Here is a 15,313-nt window from a genome sequence, read left to right on the forward strand (position 1 = left end):
AGGATCCAAAAGTTAGGTGCTTACCAATGGTGGTGGATGAATGAGAGTTGATGACAAAGGAACAAATTTTCATTGAATTTGGCCTAGGGTTGGAGGTTGGAATTTGATCGTTGAAGTATCTCCATAATGGTGTTGTATTGCTCCTGAGTAAAACTAAACAAAGATGCTCCTCGTTGAGAGGAATCTGAGTGCACCAAGACATCATTGGTTCTTCATTTTACGAAACTCATACATGAGAAAGCAAGTATGTGATTCGTTCTCCCGCAATGCCTTAACTCACAATTATTTTCCTTAGGGGCATAAAACCATGACAGAAAACACTTTGTCCCTGGTGACTTCATTATCTAGTCCAACAAATCTCATTGAGCCTCAAGAACAAGGGTCGATGCAGCCAGTCACTGCCTAGTCAAGTTTTTATTTTACCTGCTGTTGCGAATTCGATGAAAAACTCACACCAATAACAACTTGATGTGTGGAGCAAGGGATAATTAAGCAACCAAAATCAAAGTGTATGGAACAATTATAATCACAAGCCAAAAGTAGAAAACAACAGCGAGATAAAAGGAGAGAGAACACAAAAGAATCTGTTTACCCAATTCGGTCCAAATTGACCTAGTCTGGGGGAGAGAGCAGCCCTCCGTTTCACTATATGATGAGTAACGTTACAAAAGAGATATCAATGGGTTACAAGAACAAGTCTCCCGCCTAATTCTACCCAAATCCCAGCCTCTTCCCGTAACCAAGAGACTCAATCCTAATAGTGTTTCCCAAGGTGAATCAACCCTCAAAACCTAGTGTTTGTTCCAAGAGGAATGCTAATTACAGTCTCTATTACAATCGCTTTTCGACACTTGCTACATTATTGGCCCACGTCATTGCTTTTACACAAAATATAAACCGGCAACCGGCTCCATTGTTTCAATACGTTTTAAAATAAAATAATAAAAGATATAAGGAATATTGACTTCATCTTCCACCCATAACATTTTCTCAGGTCCCCATAATTACTTTTCTTCAAGACCTTCTTCTTTGTCAAGCTCATCGTCCCTTGTTTATTAATCTCTTAAATTGGTAACGGATTGAACAAGTCTAATAAATTTATGAGCCTTTTATTTTTAATTATTATTATTCTCAAAATTATGTTGTATGCCAATCAAAAACCACCCTCAATCCGATATCTCCGTTCTTCATTGTTGCTGCAGCCTGAAGAACAGAACAAGAAGATGCATAACAACATGAGAAGTAGCTCATAATTTTGTTCAAATAACAAATTCCTCGATGCATTTGTCAAAAAAACGCATGGTTGCTTTCACATAATCATTTACTTTGAAATCTGGGTTTGAGGAATGATGTATAGATTGCTGTTTTCTATAGAGTGGGATCGATGGTTTGAAAAGGGCTTGCAAAAAATGGCGGCGGCTACGGTCACCACCGTCCGACCAAACGTGAGTAAGTTGCACAATAGAACATTGAAAATCAAAAGCTCGTATAAAAGGACTCAGATCTGGTCTCCAATCCTATAAATAATCCTTGTAGCAGTCTGAATTCTAGAGAGAAGTGAAAAAAAAAAATGAAAGGGAGAAGTGATTTTCTGGAAACTATGGTTGATGAAGGAAGGAAGGAAGGAAGTAGGAGGAGGTAGGTATCTTGAACGTGGTAATGAAAAAAGAAAAGATAGATGAGATTGAGGGAGGTGGGGTCGGTTGCAGACTTGAAAAGAATTGAAAAATAAAATAAATAAATGAAGGTTTTAATAAATAGAACCGGTAAATAGGTAAGTGACAAAAAAGTATAGGTTACGTGGCATGCTATAACAGGGTGTGTTCAACCGCGAGTGTTAAAACGCCTGTAGCTAGCATTGCTCTTGTTCCAAAGAGACAAACTCTATACAAACCCTAGTTTTGTTGTTGCCTTTCTAAACCCTTGTTTCAGCCCCCTCTATCTCAAGGTTTACACTGATACAATGTCTATATTTATAGTAAAAGTAACTCCCATAAAATTGTACCAAATCTGGCCCAAAAAATACGTTTATGAAAAATAACAGCACGCAAAATCGGGCCCCGATTTTTACCATTCGGGCGCCGATTTTTCCAGCACCAAGCTGCTCCCAAAGACAGCCAAAATCGGGCCCCGATTTGTACTTTCAGCAAACATCAATTTTGGCCTCCAAACTCCAATTTTGAGTCACTCTCACAACACCTGCAAATCATCTCAATCATGTTTCAATGGTCATGTTGCCTCTAGAGTAGGTACATCATATACCTTCTTTAAGGTTCCTTTCTTCCAACCAGGATTTCTATAACTTACCTTCCGTGACTAGGGTTGAAGACTGACATCGACCAATGAAGATGCTCTCGCCAGCCAGATTCATGTGGCATCAACAACAATTCAAAATCAAGTTGATTAACAACATTCTATGAATTTGAAAGTTGGTTCAGGTTAAGTTATTCCTCCAATCTCAAACATGATCCTTCATTGCCTTGTGCATGGTGGAGTCAAAGCCCATTCGTTAGACACAATTTGTTAACTCACAATTAACAATAACGATCCTATACAGACTGCAGTACAATTAGCTTTTAGAAATGTTTCGCCTATGTGCAATGATCCAGTTGGTGTTGAATTGGAATGAATACAGAAGCATGTTAGTTTTTGCTCCACTCGTTGTTGTGAGAATAGTTATGTAGATTTTATCTTATCTCCTTTTAATGGTAAATGCTACATTATTCTATTTGTTTGAGCGGAAATTGACGATGAAATATGAATTTTAGAAAGAATAACCTTGATGCACAAGAAAAATAGTTTGTGCATGTAAGATATTGGCTGATACTATGAATGTTAATATCCACCTCATAGTATCATGAAGTTGTCATATTAGCATTCATAGTATGCATATTTAGGTTATTCAAAAAAATCTATTTCAATATGGTAAAACTTCAGAACCTCAGGTGAGTGAATCTCTGTCGCCATCACTAGATTATGATGCGAATTCATATGTATTAGTTAAACCCAAGATATAAGACGATCTTTTATGCATTGCTAGAATTGGAAATAAATCCCGACAATGATCAAAGATAAGTTCTCATTGACTAAAAGCGACATAAGATGATTCAAAAGAATAGTGAAATTCAACACAAAGATTCCAATATTATCAATATCGAACGAACTATAATTCAGAAGAATAGTAGATTACCATGACAACTATTCCTTCCCAAGGATCAATCTCAAAATGTTGTTAAATGTGTTAGTTGTCATAGCAATCTATTATTCTTCTGAATCATGGTTCATATGGCATTGATTATATTGGAATCCATGTGTTGAATTTCAATATTCTTCTGAATCATTTTTTGTCGGTTATGGTCAATGAGAACGAGTCTTTGATCTTTACCGGGATTCGTTTCCAATTCTAGCAATGCATAAAAGATCGTCTTATATCTTAGGTTTAACTAATACATATGAATTCGCATCATAATCTAATGATGGCGACAGAGATTCACTCACCTGAGGTTCTGAAGTTTTACCATATTGAAATAGATTTTTTTGAATAACCTAAATATGCATACTATGAATGCTAATATCTCAACTTCACGATACTATGAAGCGAGATATTAAAATTCATAGTATCGGCCAATATCTTACTTGCACAAAAAACTATTTTTTTTCCTTGTGCATCAAGGTTATTCTATTCTTTCTGAAATTCGCATTTCATTACTAATTTATGCTCTAGCCAGGGCCGTCCCTGAGAATTCGGAGGCTCGGCTCAGGGAATGAAAAGAGGCCAGTGATAAAATCAAAACATATTTTTTTTTAAAGAGCAATAGATAATATAAAACGAGTTTAGGCCAATACCTTCAAAAAGAGTCTTCATTCGCACCAAAACGAGACTTCCTACGCGTATTTACTGAAGCAAATTCATCAATCAACTCTTCGTATTGTATATTTGGTGAGGTTAGACATGTAAGATTATTAAGAGGTCAATTTGGTGATAATTATCTAGAGTAGATAATGTGGCAACACTAATGCTTCTTGTTCACCACCTCTGTTCTTGTTGCCTTGGATTATGAACAAGAGCTTGAGACTGCAAAGAGAAGTTCTTCAATTGAGAAAAAATATGAACTTCCTAATGGACAAGTTATCATAATTGGGGCTGAGAGGTTCTGTTGCCTAGAAGTCCTTTTCCAGCCATCTATGATTGGAATGGAAGTTGCTGGAATGGAGATATTAAGGGGGCCTAAAAAGCAATATTCATTTTTTATTGGAGGATACTATTACTACTGGGTATAAAAAAAATTGAGGCCCATCCTTGAGGGAGGCCCAGCTCGTTTGAGCTGTTTGCACCCCCTCAGGGACGGCCCTGGCTCTAGCATATATAATAATAATATAGCAATTATCATTAAAGGTAGGTAAGAAAAAATCTAAATAAGTATTCGAAAAGCAATAAGTTAAGCAGAAACAAACATGTTTACGTATTCTTTCCAATTCATGGTCAAGTGGAGCATTGCACATAGGCGGAAGGTTCCCATAATGATTGTATTGTAGATTGAATAGGACGATTATTGTAAACTATGAGAATTGATATTCTTGTGTTTGACGAATAGGCTCCTACTTCATCATGCACAAGGAAATGAATTACCATGTTTTAGATGGAACATACAACTTGACTTGAACTAACTTCCAAATTTGAAACAGGTTGCTCAACGATTTGAGACAGGTTGTTCAACGACTTGATTTTGAACTGTAGTTGATACCACATGAATCTGGTTGGTGAGAGCACACCTTCAATAGTCATTGGCCGGTCTTCAACCCCGGTCACAAAAGGTTAGAGAAATCATGGTAGGAAGAAAGGAACCTTGAAGAAGGAAATTGTTGCACCTACTCCGGAGGCTCCATGGCCATCGAAACACGATTGGGTTTATTAGCCGGTAAAGTAATAATTGAACTAGGCAATGACTCTACAAATAATAATGGTTGCATCAACACTTGTTCTCGAAGCACAATGGGATTCATTGGTCTAGATAATGAAGTCACCAGGGACAAGTATTTTTTGTCATAGTTTTTGGTATTCTGATGTAATACTCTCACTAACACAACATTGCAATAGTTAGATTGACTGCATCTTTATTACAGTCAAATTACAAGTGCTTCAATGTCAAGTTTGTGCTATAGCAAGAAGCAACAATCCAACACGAAAACAATACAAGAAAAAGCTTTATTAGTAAAATGTATTAAAAGACAAATATCACGTGGATGCAAAACCAAGAGACATTAATGAAGAAATATAACTTCCCAAAATAAAAGTCAAATGATGCAGATGGAGGAAGCATTTTTACATGTCATTCTTCAAATTTCTAAGTAAAACACAATAATAATAATAATAATCTCTATAAAACATAATGATCCTTAAATATGCTTCTTCATTCTACATCACCATACCAAGCATGATGCACTTTATAATTTAGTGAGATTCTTCGAGGGGAGGCAATCATTCAAATCAAGTTCCAGAAGATGAAGAACAAAATGAGGCAAAATTAGTTAACAATCAAGAAAGCATGACCAGAAAAACAATTGATTTATTCAATTGACCTATGAATACCATCAGTCACATATAAACAAAGGAAAAAAAAAAGTTCCAATTTTATGAAAGACAAAGAAAGAAACACGATCTATGTTGCCAAGGAAAGGCAGGGGAGAAAATTGAATTAAGGTAAAAAATAAAGGATGAAACAGAAGAAAAGTCAAGAAAATATTCTGACCAGAGATAATTGAAAAGCTTATATTATCGATTCTTGTTCTAATCTTGTAATTGTTCAAGGTATATTCAAGAATCTTTTCAACCATACTCTTGACATTGTCCTGCAATGTCACAAAGACAAATTAAAACCCCATCAAATTCAAGAATCTTAGATTAGCATACTAGATCAACCATCTCAAAATCCATGAATCATATCATAGTAGTATCAATCTTTTAAAGTCTATGGCGAGGCAGGAAAGTTGGATTAGAAGAATTCACAGAAATATTCATTTCAAAAACAAAAACATAATTAAACTATCAAAAAAAAAACTAGAGAAACATGTAGCAGATCATCATTACACAAAGGAATCATAGATCATTTGTTAAGAGTCAAGAAATTTGTCAACTCACAGGGTTAACAATAATCATCCTGTTGGAACTGCAGTACAATTAGCTTCTAGAAATGTTCTGTGTAACACCCACAACGTGGCTTTCGATATCCCGCCAGTTGGATATGAAAGATTCCCGCCAGTTGGAACGGGCACTATCCGTAAGGATGACCCCACGTTAATAAGAGGAACCGAATCACATCGGAATGAGAGGGATCCGGAGGCCGTGTAGGTATGAGACTACATGGTTGAAGGAAGGCTTATAAGAATTGTTAGGTACTACCCATATCAACAAGATGCATCTTCTTTTCGGTAGCTCATTCCATAAGAACTCCACAGTTAAGCGTGCTTGGCTTGGAGTAGTACTAGGATGAGTGACCTACCGGGAAGTTTCCCGGTAAGCGTGTGAGTGAGAACAAAACACGCTGAAAAGACTCGTGTTGGTTTGTGGGGTTAGTCGGCAATCCTAAAAGCAGTCTGGGATGTTACATTCTGCCCCTTACAATGGTCGACTTGGTGATGAATTGGAAAGAATAAGCTAACAGGCTAGTTTTTGCTCTACTCATTACTTTGAGCATACTTATTTAGATTTTATATTACCTGCTTCTAACGATAACTACCATATTAATCTATTTGTTGGAGCAAAAACTAGTGCTGAATTATGAATTATAGAAAGAACGGAAGAACCTTGACACATGAAAACATTGTTCATGAAAGTAAGATATTGGCCAATATTATTTATGAATGTTAATATCTCCGCTTTAGGATACTAGTATATTGTCTAATATTAGTATTCATACTTGTAGCTCCAAAAAGCATGAACATATTGTACATCTTACCTGTACAAATTATTATTTCTTGTGTATCGAGGCTCTTCATTTCATTTTGAACTTCATATATTTTAGCACTAATTTTAATTTGTAATCCAACAAATAAAAAAAGGTGGCATTTAACATGGGAAAGTCTAAAACTTTCCCACCATGGGCAAGTAACTTTTGACCATAAGATCAAAAGAGGAACACATTCTTATCATACTTTCTCAACACCAGATTTTTTCTTACACCATCTTCCACCACCTTTCTCTCTCTTTTATGCTCCCACTCACCCACCACCACCAACATTACCAGCAGCAAGCAGATTTTGGTGGTTTCAACTTGCTAATAGTTTGCTCCAAAAAAAAACTTATTGACGGTGTTTCAATTCAGAGAGGAGATGGTCCATTTCAATGTTGTTGTTCAGATGAACAAATTTCACTTAAAATGCGTAAGTAATATTGATATATAGTGGAGGGGAGGGATGTTCAATGATTTAATTTCCACATTTCTTTGCAAATATTAGTTTTTTAGATTGACAAATTTTTGTAGGTGTGGAAATTAAAACCCTTACGTGTTTTTTTTTTTTTTTAAGAATAAAACCCTTATGTGTTGTTCATATCATAGTGCTTAATTTCATATTTTATTAAGCTAAAGATGGGTGGATCTTCAAAAAATACGATGATGTAAAGCTTTTCATTGATGAACTGATTCGTAATAGCGCCATTTTACCTTCCTGGATTTGATGGTGATGGTGGGTGGGTGAGTAAAAGAAAGAGAATGGTGATGGAAGATGGTGTAAGAAAAAATATAATGTTGAGAGAGTAGGATAAGAATGTGTTCCTCTTTTGATCTTATGGTCAAAAGCCTACTTACCCATGGTGGGAAAGTTTTAGACTTTCCCATGTTAAATGCCACCTAAAATAATATAGCAGTTATGGTGAAAAGAAGGTAGATACAAAATAAATAAATATTATCAAAGCAATGATTCCATATTCTTTCCAATTCACACCTAAGTGAATCATTGTACGGAGGCAGAACATTTTTAGATTTACACATTGAATAAGAGTATTATTGTTAATTATGTGAGTTGAAAAATTACTTGAGTGTGATAATGGGCTATGAATATACCATACATAAGGAAAATCAAGGACCATTTTTAGACTCAAGAAATTTACCAAAATAGATTTTCTCAAAATAAGGAAAATCAAGGACCATTTTTAGACTCAAGAAATTTACCAAAATAGATTTTCTCAAAATAAAGAGTAAAATGATGCATAATGAAGAAGCATGTTCCATGTTATTCTTCAAATCTTTAAGTATTACACAATAACAAATTAGTCACCCATGAAAAAAGAATATATTTTAGGTGAAAAAGATAAAAAAAGAATATATTTTTGGTGAAGATGAAGTGTCAAAGTCTCTTAAATGTTTTTATTGTTTATCCCTCTTTACCACAAACAAGTGGTATATAGCCCGGGGATGGGATTTGATTCAGGTACACAATTTTTGTATCAAATTTTTTCATAGTTATGAATTTAGACGATGTGTTTTGTTAGTTGTTAATATTTGTGTATGTATAATTATATGAGAGTCTCATGCTTGACCAAAGATTGTTAAAATTCAAGTGTAAGTGATTAGTCATACATCGACTACAAATTAGAGATATATAAAAGAGGTAACTTAAACACTTAATTTCATAAAATTTTAGTTAGAGATCTAGTGTCGATGTCTTTTGAAGATCTTTAACACAAACACACAAGTAAGTAAAAGATATGTGATCAATGTTTATAAGAAAAAATTAGTCTAGTAATTAAGAGGGTAACACAAACCATGTATTATCCAACAAAGTATAAAATGTTATTTTTAATAAGTATATAATGCAAATAATTTTTTAAAAGAAATTCTTGTTTAACCTTATATTTATATAGAACCCAATGTTTAACACATCTTTTATGGTTGACATAGTGATAATGTATGTCTCCGAGCATCAACCGTCACTTCCACTATTAAAAGCTCCAAACGACCAAATAAGTTGTAAGGATAGTAAATCTGATGAATGTCACAGTAATGTTGTTGTCAATTTTGAAACTCAGCAAGCATCAATCGTAAACATTAGTCCCACAATAAGAGATATTAATACCAATAATGACATTGATCTGACCGATGACAATTTTATTGATCTGACCAATGACAATGTCATTGATCTGACTAGCGATGATGATTATATGCAAATCAATGATAATAATGATTTTGGAAGTTACTAGTTCTTTCAACAACTAAAACAATATCTTCATTCTTATCATCGTTAATTAGCATATAATCATCATTACCGATCAAATCAATAACATTTTCACTGGTTAAATCAATAAAATTGTCACTAATCGAATCAATGACATCTTTGGTATTGATAACTTTTATTACGGAAAAAATGTTTGCGACTGAAGCTTGCAAGTTTCAGAATTGACAACAATATTATTGTGATTGTTATCATATTTACTATCATTGCAATCTATTTAGTCATTTGAAGCTTCAAATGGTGGAAGTGATGGTTGCTGATCTGAGACATTATCACTGAATCAACCATAAAAGATGTCTTAAGATGTTGAGTTCTATATAAATATAAATATAAATTAAGCAAAATAATTCTTTTAAAAATCATTTGCAATATATTGTTGGGTAACACTGATATGTCATTTGTGTTACCTTTAATTACTAGACTAGGAACATTGATGCAATTAACGTCAAAATATAGTACACTAAAATCAAAATTTGTTGCATAAAATCAAAGTGAAGAGAAAAAAAATTATACCTTAATTCTTAAAGGTCAAAAGTTTAACCACGAGCACAACTCTACTGAAGAGACTACGAGCACAACTCTGCTGAAGAGGAAGCTTCTCTCAAATGAAGAAAGCTTCAAACCCTAATCTTTGAAAACCCTATTATTTTACATTGTCTCATGACATATTTTTCTTTTTTGAAGGATCCACTAAAAACATTACACATGGGAAGTTTCATATATATACCTCACACTACTACCAGACCCTTCACTAAAAACAGCTCCCCCAACTCGAAGACCAAAACACTCACAAGATTTGACGATGATCCCTCAACGAATCTGACAAAAATAAATATATAAATTGTCAAATAATAATCATAATAATAAATAAATAAATAAATAAATAAATAAAGGGTTTGGATTACCTATCCTATCCATGGTGGCTGGAGGAATCGAGCATGGAGGATAAGGTGAGATAGGTGATTATGGTGGTGATGTGGTGTGAAAACTCAAAGCTTGGAACTAGGAACACAATGATGAATAGTGTAGTGTTTTTATTGGGAACAGTTTGAACATGACTCTGCTAAATAGAAAGCTTCTCTAAAGTCAAGAGAGCTTGGAACCATAATTTTTGAAACCCTACTTTTTTGCAATGTCAGGACTGTGTTGTGTTGTGGTGTATTTATACTATGTGTTCAGTATTTTTTTGTGTAAGAAAAAATATTTTTTTTTTATTTTTTTTAATTGGAAAGAAATGGTAGTACTTATCCTAATTTTTAATTGGAAAGAAAGGGTAGTACACTAATCCTAATTGTGGGTAAAAAGAAAAGGCGTGGATTTGTTTTGATTTTGAGTTTAGAAAAATATTCACTCACTTTTATTGTGGATGGCCAATTTTGGAAGAAAAAAAATCCGATTTTCTTAAATGTAATTTTGGAACAAGATCTGATTTTTTTTTTGCTCAAAAAAAGATCTAAATTTTTTATTGTAATTATGGAAAAAAAAATACTATAGGAAACATGATTTTTACCGGTTATGAGTTGTGAAGAGAAGAAGAGCAGTAACGTCAAAAAAAAAAAAAAGAGAAGAAGAGCAGTGGACTTTTGATATATGAAATTATGAATGAATATTTTCAGGGGGATTTGCAGTGCTCTCTCATTTTTCATCCATATGTTAGTTTCATCCACTGTTTTTTTTTTTTTTTGTTACAATCCATAGGTTTAATTAAGTTCAATTAAATTAAAAAAATCTAGCATTTATTAAAATTAAAAATAAAATAAAATAAACCACCAAAAAGTCTCTGATTTTTTAGGGTTCTCTCAAATAGATCATGATTCAAATTTAAGGATTTTATTAAATTTGATTCAAATTTAAAATTTGAATTAAATTCAATTACTTAATTATAAAAACAAAAAAAAAGAGCTCAGTAAAAAAAAATACTGTATATTTTTTTTGACTGAGCTCTCTTAGCTCAGTTGATTTGGACAATGCATAATATGTGCAAGGTCCAAGGTTCAAACCCTGACCACTACAAAAAAGAAAAGAGCTCAGTAAAAAAAAGATACAGTATAAAATTTTAAAAAAAGAACGTTCTGTCAAAAAAAAAGAAAAAAAAAGAACCTAAACCGACACTTAATAACAAATAAAAAAAATAAAAGCGAACAAAAAAGAGAGCTAAGTCAAAAGAAATATACAGTATAAAATTAAAAGAAAAAGAGAGCTTTGTCAAAAAAAGAAAAAAAGAAAACCTAAGCCGACACTTAATAGTCTTTTTATTTTTGTTTTGAGGGAGACACTTAGGGTTGTTTGACCCAACTTTTTGATGGTAAAAAAACTACTTGTGAAACAAAGTTAAAAGTAATATTTTATAAATAAAGTTTTTTTTTGTGTTGACCATGGTTTGAACTCCGGACCTTGCATATTTTATGCATTGTCCATACCAACCGAGCTAAGCTCACGAGAACAATTTTATAAATAAAGTTAAAGTTGTTTGTTAATTATTTTTAATGTTAGTTTTTAATGAATATTTAGTCTTTTTTTAAAGAGCATGTCGTAATTAAGTGTTTTTTTAGGAACGTAATTAAGTGTTAATACTCCCTATCAATAAAAATGTACCACTACCAAATTGTTACTGAAAAAATACTTTATAAAAATATTATATTAATTTTGGTATTTTGAAAAAACACATGAGTTTTTGAAAATTTTATCATATCAATTTTATATATCAATTACACATCGAGAACGTCAAAAAAAAAAATCAATTACACATCGAGACATAAAAATTTGTTTAACAGATTTAACAAACTTTTACATCGAGACATAATTTTGGCTTCTTAAAAAAAATAAAGCACAAAATCAAATGCAAATATTTTAAAAGATTTTTACATATAAAATTTATAAAAATATTATACTAATGTTGATATTTTTAAAAATAGTTTTCAAAACATCATCTGATATTTTTAAAAATAGTTTTCAAAACATCATCATATCGATTTTATACATCAATTACACATCGAGACATAAAAAATTCTTTTCGTAGATATAAACACATGAAATCCATAATAGATGCAATGCAAATATGTAATGGATGTACGCATCTATAAAACAAACAAATATTGTATAATTCTAGTGATTTTTTCTTCTTTTAATACTATATCTATCCTAGATATCAACTACAGATTAACTTGTGGAAATGCATGGATCTTTAATACTATATCTATCCTAGATATCAACTACAAATTAACTTGTGGAAATGCATGAATCTTTTACTTGTAAAAATACAATCCGGTGCACTAAAACTCATGCATACGCGAGATCTTTTACTAATGAAAAATAAAAATTGAATTCGTTTAACCTCTTTTCAATTTGTAAAGAATTAAAAACTCTTTTGAAAAAACTCGTGTTCAAGATGGAATCTTCGAGCTGAATGTAGACTTTTTTAAAGTTGGAATCAATATCACCTTGGACCCATGACATGACTTGAGCAACTGTAACTACCCATTTGATATGGGCAGCATTATCTTTATCATAGAATGGAGGGCTGCCATCGACACGATCCTACAAATATTTTTATGTGACAAATATCTCAAAATGGAATGCCCTAACTGAGTAGATTATGCCATTAAGGCGAATCAACAAGACTTCATTCTTTTCTATAGACATGGAACTATGTAAATAGGAATTAAACAAGACCGTGAAAAAGAAAAAAAAATAATACTAACTAGGTTGTTGGATTGTAACTTAGGTTGTACTACAATAGTTAGGTCAAAACAGTGTACCTCTTCATTCATTGTGATTTCTCGTGTAAATACAATGTAATTAGAAGGTGTCAAATTGACTTTCAACCACTAAATTAGCTAAACTATCATATGTACGTTTACAACCAATGATACTAATTAATAGAATGACTCTCAACTTATATGTTTTTTTCTTTAGATTTTATATCAATTGACCAACGTTAATACTACACTAGTGTTTTACACATTAAGAAATTGATAAATATTTAATTAATTATTACTATTCTTTTTATACTAAACATTTTTTTAGGGTGGGGGTGGGGTAAGAATAAGTAGTTCCTCTAAATAAATAAAGGAAGTTAGTTGGTAATATTGTTGGCGCGCGCGCAAAGATAGACAAGACAAAATTGCGGCACTAATTTTTTTCATAATCCTATTTATTTTCTTCTTCTAGATTAGATTCGAATCCCCGTGTTGACAAGACAAGGTACGTAATCGATTTTTTCAGTTTACATGACCGTGATTATCGCTGTTTTGATTTGGTTTAGTGTGTTTCCCGCTAAATTTTGTTTTTTGTGTTGTAATCAATTATGAATTATGTTTCAGTGTTCATGTACAGAAAATAATTAGACTTTTCTATAGGATCAACTCCAAAAGCTTCTTTAATTTGCATAATATTTGCATGTTTGGAATCAGAGTAAGTTTGATCAAATCAGGAGACACTATTTTAAAGTGTAGGTTTTGCCAAAACTAAAGTGGCACACCTTGATTTTGCAAAACTCACTGTCACTTTCTAACCCAACATCCCAATTCAAAAGTTGTAGAGTGTAGCTTTTGCAAAACCACAATGACTCACCATGATTACGGCAAATCCACCGTTAATCCTAACATACCATAGAGGCCCAATTTGGATTATCTTATAGTTTATGGAAGCTTCACATTGTATGTTTGGTTATACGGTGAGAAAAATTGATTTTGAATGAATTGATTTCGTAAAATTGATTCTGCCTAAAATTGAGTTGGAGTTAATGTGGTTTATGTTTGAATACATTCACGTAAAAATGAGTTGACAGTAAATTTGAGTGTAAAAATCAATTCTAGAATTTGAAGCTACATACAATTTTTAGCTTCAAGTGGAAATGTGGAATTAAATTTGGAGGCAAAATCAATTATACTTTAGAGGAACCAGACATGCAAACAATTGAAAAATGTTGTGGTTCTTCACCGGTGAAAAAATCGTTGGATGTGTCTATTTACGGATAAGGTAAATGAGAAATCTTGCGAATAAAGGTATAGAAGTTATTGGTTAAATACTTGTATTATTACAAGATTCTCTTACTATTTCTTTTTCCCTAAGTGTTTGTGGAGAAGTTTATTCATAGTGACTCAGTTTTTCCGTAAGTGTTTGTGAAGAAGTTTATTCAAAGTGACTCAAAGCAATATGTTTTATGTAGAGAATTTTCAAAAGAGGAAACAAATGCATACCTTAAATTGCGTGTAGAACACTATATATTTACCTTACCATGCCCCGTAATTGACAAATACACCATTGATGGAGAAACCTGCAACATAATTCGATCCTCTTTTGTCATTCTCATTGAAAACTTGTGGCCTATTTGCTGGATTTTGTCTTTGTTTTTCATATCTAGCTAAAATTTGGTATTCATGAGGCGACACATAAATTGATTTGTGTCACGCTCAATAGTACACTCGTTTGTTCATTTTTTTTTATTCATTTTGTAGAAGCTTTACTAGCATTGATGTATATAGGATTTGGTGGAATCTATCTGCTCATATATCAGATTACATCCTCTTGGTTTATCTTGATCTGCTTCTAATTTTATAATCTCACAAGAAATCAAAAGGCTTATCACAATGAAGGCTTTGATTCTAGTTGGGGGGTTTGGAACTAGGTTGAGGCCATTGACTCTCAACTTCCCTAAACCTCTTGTTGATTTTGCTAACGAACCCATGATTCTGCATCAGGTAAAGCTATTTAAAACTATTTTTTTCCTACATGTCTTAAATCTTATATGTTATAGAATATATCAGAGATATGCTTTGTTGTTGAATGCTTTCTTAATGCAACATATGATGCCTTTCTTTCTTCATATATAACAGGGATGCGTATTTTCTTTTTAAAGTAAAATAACCAATCAGATTTGGACATTTGGAAAACCATATTTTTTACTTTTATGTGCATATTTTATTTTTATTTCCCTTAATATGACAAAATATACTATCTTACTGATTTGCTTTTTACTTTTTAATTTCGGTTGTGTTTCAGATAGAGGCTCTTAAGGCCACTGGAGTTACTGAAGTGGTACTAGCCATCAATTACCAACCAGAGGTAAGGAGGATTACACCTC

The 15,313-nt window shown here is 32.6% G+C and overlaps 1 long non-coding RNA gene across 1 annotated transcript; it reads right to left on the bottom strand.

The window, feature by feature from the left end:
- Positions 1-4,421: 4,421 nt before the first annotated feature.
- On the bottom strand, positions 4,422-10,516 carry LOC146903531 (uncharacterized). Its single transcript, XR_015023043.1, has 3 exons — positions 10,134-10,516; positions 9,742-10,047; positions 4,422-5,850 (listed from the first exon to the last, which is right to left on the bottom strand). It is a non-coding gene; the product is annotated as an uncharacterized LOC146903531 (long non-coding RNA).
- Between the last annotated feature and the right edge of the window lie 4,797 nt (positions 10,517-15,313).

Source organism: Medicago sativa, chromosome 8 (assembly GCF_051527215.1).
Source record: "Medicago sativa cultivar Bolivia chromosome 8, Bolivia_mono, whole genome shotgun sequence".
NCBI classification, from domain to species: domain Eukaryota; kingdom Viridiplantae; phylum Streptophyta; class Magnoliopsida; order Fabales; family Fabaceae; genus Medicago; species Medicago sativa.